Below are 8,883 nucleotides of genomic sequence, written 5' to 3' on the forward strand. Positions count from 1 at the left end.
CAAAGTAAAAATAGTCACATGTTTTGTGTAAATTTTGAAGTAAAATAACACGGTGACCTTTTTCATGCAGATCAAATTTACATTCATATTCCCCCCATAATGAGAACTGTTTTCTGTGATCTGGATTGTAATTACAAGCTATGTGAAAAGAGTTTTTGTTTGGAGTGTTTTATGGCACAAATATGATAAAAGGCTTAATATTTAGTGAACTCTGATAGATTTGGCCATTTGTTTTTTTTAAATTTATGCTAGCAATGCTAAGTGAAACCAATTTTTATCTTTTCATTGTTATTTTACCTAATGCACAGGGAATACAGTAAATAATATCATACGTGAAGCCCAGCTAGAGCAGAAGCATACCATTGAGTGACTTAGTGGTCTATTGAAACACCCATCCCCCCATACATACACACTCATTCCCTCTCTCTCTCTCTCTCTCTCACACACAGACACACACACAGTTTCTAAGTATAAAACAGTCTAGCTAACTGAATTAGAGCAATAAAAATAGAGAATACTTTGGAAGCAAACAAAAATCATATTGCACTAAGATTTAATGCAATGATTTTAGAAGTTTCTCTTTAGATGTTTATAGACACACCATTTTACATTTTCTACAACAATAAACCAAAATCACAAAGTTTAAACTTTTTTTTAGGAGAGGGAGTAGGGGAGGGGCAGAGAGAGAAAGAGAATCTTAAGCAGGCTCCATGCCCAGTGTGGCTCCATCTCACAAACCCTGGGATCTTGACCTGAGCCAAAATCAAGAGTCAGATGCTTAACTGACTGAGTCACCCAGGGAATTCAGCTCTTTTTTTTTTTTTTTTTTGCTTGAATTTAAAAATATTGACTAATTTTTAACAGGCTTCTGAAGTGGAATTACAATTTAATTTTTTATTTTTTTGAATTGCAATTTTAGAAATGCTGGAAGTTTACCTTTGCTCAATGGTGATAAAAGCTGGTTAGTCTAACAAGGAATCTGACTGCATTAGAACAGAGTCAATGTCCAGACTTTAACGTGAGGAATGGCTGCAAGTACTTGAAATTTTCACTTGGTTAGTGTATTTGTTTCCAGTGGCGGCTGTAACAAATCACCACAAAGTTGGTGGTTTAAAATAACATAAATTTATTCTTTCACAGCTCTGATGGTTAGGAATCTGAAATCAAGGCATCTGCAGGGCCACTCTCCCTCTGGAGGCTCTAGAAGAGTTGTTGCTTTACTTTTCCAGCTCCTGATGGCTCCAGGTATTGCTTGGCTGTGATAGCGTCTCTCCAGTTCCTGCCTCTGTCTTCACATTATTACCTTCTCCTCTGTATGTTTGTGTCTCCTTCTGTTTTCTTATAAGGACACTTGTCATTGTGTGTGGGGCCAACCTGGGATAATGCAGGATGATCTCATCCCAAGATCTTTAATTACATCAACAAAGACCCCCTTTTTTTTTTCCAAATAAGGCAACATTCACAGGTTCCAAGTATTTGGATGTATATGTACCCTTTGGGAGGTCACCTTTCAACCTGCTCCAGTTTCTTTTAGTGGGATTCAGGATGTACCATCTGCTCAGAAACATTTCAAATAATTAGGAGGAGCATAGGATTACATCAATATCTTATTTGCATAATGAAGATATGGATATAGTTTGGTTAGCTACAGTGGCATGTTTGACCAAAACACAATGTTTAACTAATCAGCTTCCACATCAGTATAATCCCATAACTTAACAATTCATAAGTGGGAAATTGGAGATAAGGGCATAATTGAAATTTCATAAAGCAGAAAAATATATAAATTATTCTCCCTCTTTTTTTTTTGGCTTGTTAGTAGTCCAGAACTTTATTTTTATTTATTTATTTATTTTTTAAGGATTTTATTTATTTATTCATGAAAGACACAGAGAGGAGAGGGAGACATACAGAGAGAGGCAGAGACACAGGCAGAGGGAGAAGCAGGCTCCATGCAGAGAGCCCGATGTGGGACTTGATCCCAGGACTCCAGAATTACACCCTGGGCCAGAGGCCAGCGCTAAACCGCTGAGCCACCCAGGGGTCCCAGTCCAGAACTTTATAAACATGGATAATATCACTAGAAAACAGGCATTCCTCAAACTCAAAAATAAAGCATTGACAAACATGGCTGGCTAGTTGTGTTGTGCCATTTTCAAATACTACTTGTGAGTTACTGAGTTGTTTAAGGATCACATAAGGTGGTGCATTTGAAGTTCTTTGTAAATTGTGTTATATTACTCTAGTGTAAGGAATTATCATTGCTACTTGTGCAGCAGGTAGGAACAAGTACAATCTCATAGTTGAACACCGTCACAACATGTTTGCTGTGGCACCTGGGTGGCTCAGTGGTTAAGTGTCTGCCTTTTGCTCAAGTCATGATCTCAGAGTTCTGGAATTGAGCCCTGTATCTGACCCCCTGCTCAGTCGAGAGTCTGCTTCTCCCTCTGCTGCTCTCTCTCTCTCTCTCAAAAAAAAAAAAAAGAAAAAATTCTTGCTAAGTAGAAGGTATGGATAAGTAAGGACTTTTTTGTTCAACACGTCAAAGAGGTTTGTATCTAGTGGGGGTGGTCATGATAGTTTAGTATATGCTCTTAAATCAATTTAACAGGTTATATCCATCATCAAGGGTGAATTAAGTTTGCATTAGAGACCAACTCCTTATATAGGAAGTAGGTGAGTCAGCAAGATGAATTCCTTCTTGCCTGATTTTTGTGCACTGATAAGAGTTCATTTGGTCTGTAAAGATAGATGAAAATCTCAGAGGAAATGTTTATAAAATGAGTGAATGTAAAATCCTCGGGAAATAAGAACCTGTCAGCAATATTAAGAAATAATTTTTAAGAAATTATATTTTCCCAGATTTGAGACATACAGTTATAAAGATTCAATAGAAAGAAAGTTCATAGCCAATGTAATAAAAGAAAGTTACTTTTCCAACTTTATACACTATCAAACCTCATTTTTGCCCTAAATAAATCTTACCTGGAAGTCCAATACATAAAATAGATTAAAGTGAAGCTGCTTTAGTTGGATTTTATGGGAGTGGGGAGCAAGAATGAGGGGCACAATGGATATCTTGGTGCATGTGTCACTGTTGCAGTTTTGCACATGTGTGATTATTTGATTAAAAGAGAGCACTCCAGCCTGGGGCTTTGTTTCTTTTTGCTCATTGCTGTATCCCTAATGCCTAATACAATGCCTGGATATTATATATATAAATATGTGTGTGTGTGTGTGTGTGTGTGTTGATGAATGAATGGATGGTGGGGAAGCTAAGAAAAGCTAATTGAGGGCACCTCAGTGGCTCAGTTGGTTGAGCATCTGATGCTTGGTTTTGGCTCAGGTCATGATCTCAGGGTGGTGAGATTGAACCCTGTGTCCAGCTCCATGCTCAGCACAGAGTCTGCTTGAGGCTCTCTTTTTCTCCTCTCCCTCTGCTGCTCCCCCTACTCTCACATGTGCGAGCACTCGCAAATAAATAAATAAATAAATAAATAAATAAATAAATAAAGTCAGTCTTGAAAAAAAAGAAGAGCTAATTGAACCAAGTTAATTGAGTGTCAGTATCTCTGAGCACAGTGAAGGCAGAGATGCTTCTTTTTCTTCCATGCCGGCATTTATCACCAGTATTGTCATCCACCGAGAATGCTGCATGTCAGCGTGTGGCACAATTCCTGGAACAGAGTAGGTTTCAGTGAATGTTTGTTAAATAAATGGTACTAAGAAAATATTAGTTGAATGAATGAAGTGAAATGATCGATTGATTGAATGAATGAATGTCATATGATAGAATGAGGATGAATGTTTTCATTTTCTATCTTAAAATAATTCAAAAATAGCCAAAGCAAAACTTCATGAAGAATCCTAATGGAAGCCTCCTAGGTGTCCTTTTAAGAAGACTCTATTAAGTATAAGTTTCACTTTGTTTATACCAATTCCCTAGAACTGTATTGTCTGAAAGTGTGACACATCATAAAACAAGTGGAGCCAACGGTGGTGTTAAGCCGTCTTCACTCAGTACAAATTACTGACTTACAATTATCCCCAGGAGACATTCAGTGCCCCAAATATGGACAGCTCTAAAAGAAGTATGCCCAGTTTGGAAGAATTGTGTGCCTGTAGGAAACACAGAGGCTCTTTATTTAAGAAGAAGGGGTATAAATTACAGTTGCTTGAAGGAAACCCTACCTTGTGCTTTAGCTAGATGTGTAAGCAATGTGCCATTTGATCTACAGTGTGTATTGTACTGAGACATTGCCTAGGGATGAGAGCAGATCGATTTGCAGTTTAACTAGTCTTCCAGAGCAACAACAGACTAGGGTACCAAAGCCCTATGCCATAGTGATTTTGTACAGAATTTCCCGAGGACCAAGATAACTGTTGCAGTGTGTGTGTGTGTGTGTGTGTGTGTGTGTGTGTGTGTGTAGTAGGGGCGGGGATTCTGGGCAGCACGTATCATTGGAGCTTCATCTGCTGAATCTGCTTTTTGAGCTTCCGTATGTGAGAGTATCAGAAGACCATGATTAAGTGCCTCGGTGAGTGGACTTGACCCTGGGAGAGTAAGCCAACCTGTATTTCAAGTGGTGATCTACAGCTGACTGGCTCTGAGTTGGCTTCTAGGTGGCCCACAGAGGGGTTCAGAATGAAAACCATACAAACTTAGGGTTGTTCTTTTTGATATATCTATATATATAAATATATATATTTCAAAACAAGCAAAATTTTCCAAATTTATACATGGCTATTATAAAAATATAATTAATGCAAAATTATATATAATAAGCAATGAAAATATGTTCTTTCATCAACCAGCTCCATCAACCTTATCCATGCAGCACCCCTACCCCATACACATCCTACTTTTTTACTCAGAGGTAACCACTGATGTCTGCTTAGAATCATTGATATGAGTCCTGCCAGGCCACTTTCTATTTGTATATGAGCATAGCATTTCCCCAAATTCATATGTTGAAAACCTAGTCTCCAATGTGATGGTATTCGGAGCTGGGACCTTTGAGAGGTAATTAGGTCATGACAGTAGAGCCCTCATGAATGGGCTTAGTGTCCTTATAAGACACAAGAGAGATAATTTCTCTTGGCCATGTGAGGGTACCGTAAGAAGGTGGCTGCCTACAAACCAGGAAGGGGGCTCTGACCAGACACTGAGGCTGCCGGCACCTTAATCTTAGATTTTCCAGCCTCTAGAACTGTGAGAAATAAATTTCTGTTGTTTAAACCACCCAGTCTATGGTATTTGTTGTAACAGTTGAAACTGATTGAAACAAACATACAGAGATTTTCAAACACCTACACAGGACCATACTATACATATTTCACTGTGACATGCTTTTGTCACTTAACGGTATGTCACTTAATATTTCCAACTCAATAATTAAAACAAAAAGATAGCATCAGTTAATAATAGTTTGGTGTGTACTCTTCCAGACTTTTTTTCTAGACATATATACGCATATTTGGTTAGTTTTGGTTATTTTTATACACATTGGATCATGCTATATACATTAGTATGTTAACTTGTTTTTTTCCCCTATTAGCACAATGTGATGATCATTTCATGTCAGTACACCTAGGTCTTCCTCACTCTTTTTTTTCTTTAAGATTTTATTTATTTATTCATGAGACACACACACAGAGAGAGAGAGAGAGAGAGAGAGAGAGAGAGGCAGAGACACAGGCAGAGGGAGAAGCAGGCTTCATGCAGGGAGCCCGATGTGGGACTCGATCCCGGGACCCCAGGATCACCCCCTGGGCTGAAGGCGGCGCTAAACTGCTGAGCCACCCGGGCTGCCCTCTTCCTCATTCTTTTAAATTGCTGTTTAAGCTGTCTTAACAAAATAAAGATGTGTCATTTATTTTGCCAGTCCTTTTCTGGTAGACATTTAGGCTGTTTTCCAAGGGTGTTTTGGGTCATGATTTTGTTGTGTTTGATTATAAGCCATACTGCAGTGAATATCCTAAAAATGCATGTGCACAAGTGATATCATTTCTATAGGTAAAATTCCTGGATCAAAGGATTTGTACATTTTAAATCCCATGAGATACTGTTAAGTTGTTCTCCGAAAAGCCTCTTCCTCAAATCCTTGCCAACACTTGACATTGCTAGATTTCTTATTCATTGCATATCTGACAGGGGAAAATTATTTCATTGCCATTTTAATTTCTATTTTCTTCATTAACAAGGTTGACCTATTGGGTTTTTTTTTGACCTGTTGTTTTATTTTTAATTCATATTTTCCATTCATGTATCATTCTGCCTCTTGATGATTCTCCTCTTCTCCAGTTTTTTCCAGACCCAGGTCAGCTTCCATATTGCTACCAAGTGAATTTTCCTCTGGTTAGTTCTCATCACTTTACTTTTTTGATCAAAAATCTTCTCTTACGTCTATCAGATATTTATTTAGTTCCTGTTTCCGGCCATGACCTGCGCTAGGCCCACTAGGAGGGGCAGTGATGGTTCAAGACCAATAATCTGGCTGGTAGGCCAGGAAGCTGTTCTTTCTTTGCTCTCCATCCCTCACCTGAGGGATGCAACTAGCCTCCAAGTCCACAATCCTTGAAACCTCCCTCTTTTTAAATAACTCTGGAATAGTCCTCTCCATACTTCAGCTCTGTGGAATCCACGCTCATTTTTGCTTAGATATGAAGTCCTGCACGTGGCTGAGTCTTTGGTCTCAGAGAGAATCACATTTCATTTTGGTCTCAGAGAGAATCACAAGCCTTTTGTTAGCTGGCTAATCGCTCCCCCCATCCCCATGCCTTTTGAACTGCTATCAGAGTGCATTGTTCAGGAATAGCAATGGAAACAAAATCGCTTTTTAAAGAGTGAAGTTCTAAAATGTGTTATTTTTCTGCCACTTCTAATTCTGGAAAAGGATTAGCGCTAATCACTTCTTTTTAATTTCCAATAAAGCATCTTAGGTGAAAATGTTGATGATATGTAGTCTGAACTAAGGGAGGGGAAAACGTTGACTTCAATGGGGTTGCTCCACAGTAATTGGTACTTCATAAGCTTCATTTGTGCCTTTGTGACAGAGATGGTGAAATTTGTTGAAGAGATAAAAGCTCAAAGAGATGGAATTGGCATTTGGCTTTCCAGCTGTCTCTTTTGAAGTATACTTCAGAAGTTTTAATAGGTAGAAACTGAATTAAGATACTATTTGCTGTAAGCTTACCAATACTGTCTCTTTCTTACATGGTATAGAGATACTTGTAACCTGATGCTGAGTAGTCATTACTGCCAACAACCAGAAGTTTGTCACAAACCCATTTATTTTGTGTGTTCCTTGGAGTATAGGCAACTCCAGAAAAGTACAGTTCTCTGATCCTCAGCAACCACTGAAGGTGGTAATTAATGAGAAAAAAAAAATCTAGGTGGACCAAAGCGCATTGCATTCGCACCACAAACAGTGCTCCAGGATGTTTATACACAACTGCTCAGCCTAAACTGTTTTCTTTGCAGACAAACAAAGCTTCAGATTTCTACAACGAAAAGTCTAAGACCTCAGTGATAGGAATTAATCTGAACTCAGAAGATTTAAGGCTTAATTAGAATTCTGATCCAAGACAGCAGACTGTGTGAACTGCTGTTGCTAAACTGTACTGTGTAAACATTGCATACTGATGGAGTTTGCTTGTCAACTCAACTGGCATTTCTGTGTGAAAGCTTGTCTTTCTGTCAGCCAAGTGCATCATGGGAAAAGATCAGCATCTCCAAGGGGTGTGATCTGCATGTGTAAGGAGAGGGAGAAAAAAACCCTCACAGGAAAGGAGCTTTTGCTTGTTTTCCAGTGTTCAAAGGTTAAAAAGAATGCCTTCTAACAATGTGCATTTTGGCTCATGGATACTGAGGCTTTTCTTTCTAAGAATTGGAAGACAAACACTTTTTAAAAAAATTCAAGGGATAGTATTACAGACCCTTACAGTTACTTACTGTAACAGTAAGTTACAGACCCTTAGCGAAGTAAAGAAGTTAACAATGTTTTGAGCTTTTTCCCTAATCCCTCTTGTGGAAATCTTTCTCTTCTCCTATCTACAACCTCAGTCAATTTATCTAAATCAAGAGGCATTTTTAAAAAAGTAAGCAGCAGCGTAGCATAGGCAATGTGAACAGAGGGATCGTCTTCAAATCCTGACTCTGCCACTATATCACCCTGAGTAAGTCACTTCATCTCTCTCTGTACCAGTTTCTTATCAATTAAATATTGTCGTAGAAAGGCATGTCACACTGATATGAAGATTAAGTGGAGTAACGTATGTGAAAGTCCTGGCACTTAACAGATGATTAAGAAATGTCTGTTGAATGATTTGAGGCAACTGGTATTTGTGAAAGTTTGTCTTCTCAATAACATCCTAATGTCATTGTGATGTCTCTACTCTATTGTAGACTGGCTTTTTTATAAGCTTCGGAGACCAGGGGCCATATCTGTGTGATTCTTTGTTCTCAGCTCTATAGTATGCATCAGGTTTTTAATAAATGATTTTTGCTTGCCGCTGCTCAGCAAACAAGTTTCTTCTTCCTACCTATCCCTTTGATCCTTTGACCAGTATGTTCCTCAGGTTGCAGACAATTTGGGCCAGAGTTTTTTTTTTAATGATTGTCTACCTTTTCCAGCTTCTAGAGACTGCCCAAATTCCTTGGCCCATGGCCCCCTTCCTCTATCTTTAAAGCCAGCAGTGACAGGTTAAGTTCTTCTTACATCCCATCACTCCGACCTTCTCTTCACCACCCTCTTCCATATTTAAAGGGTCCTTGTGATTACCTTAGGTCCAACCAGATAAAGCAATGTGTATTAGCCAGGGTTCTCCAGAGAAACAGAACCCATAGGGTGTGTGTGTGTGTGTGTGTGTGTGTGTGTGGAG

Source organism: Canis lupus, chromosome X (assembly GCF_003254725.2).
Source record: "Canis lupus dingo isolate Sandy chromosome X, ASM325472v2, whole genome shotgun sequence".
Classification (NCBI taxonomy): domain Eukaryota; kingdom Metazoa; phylum Chordata; class Mammalia; order Carnivora; family Canidae; genus Canis; species Canis lupus.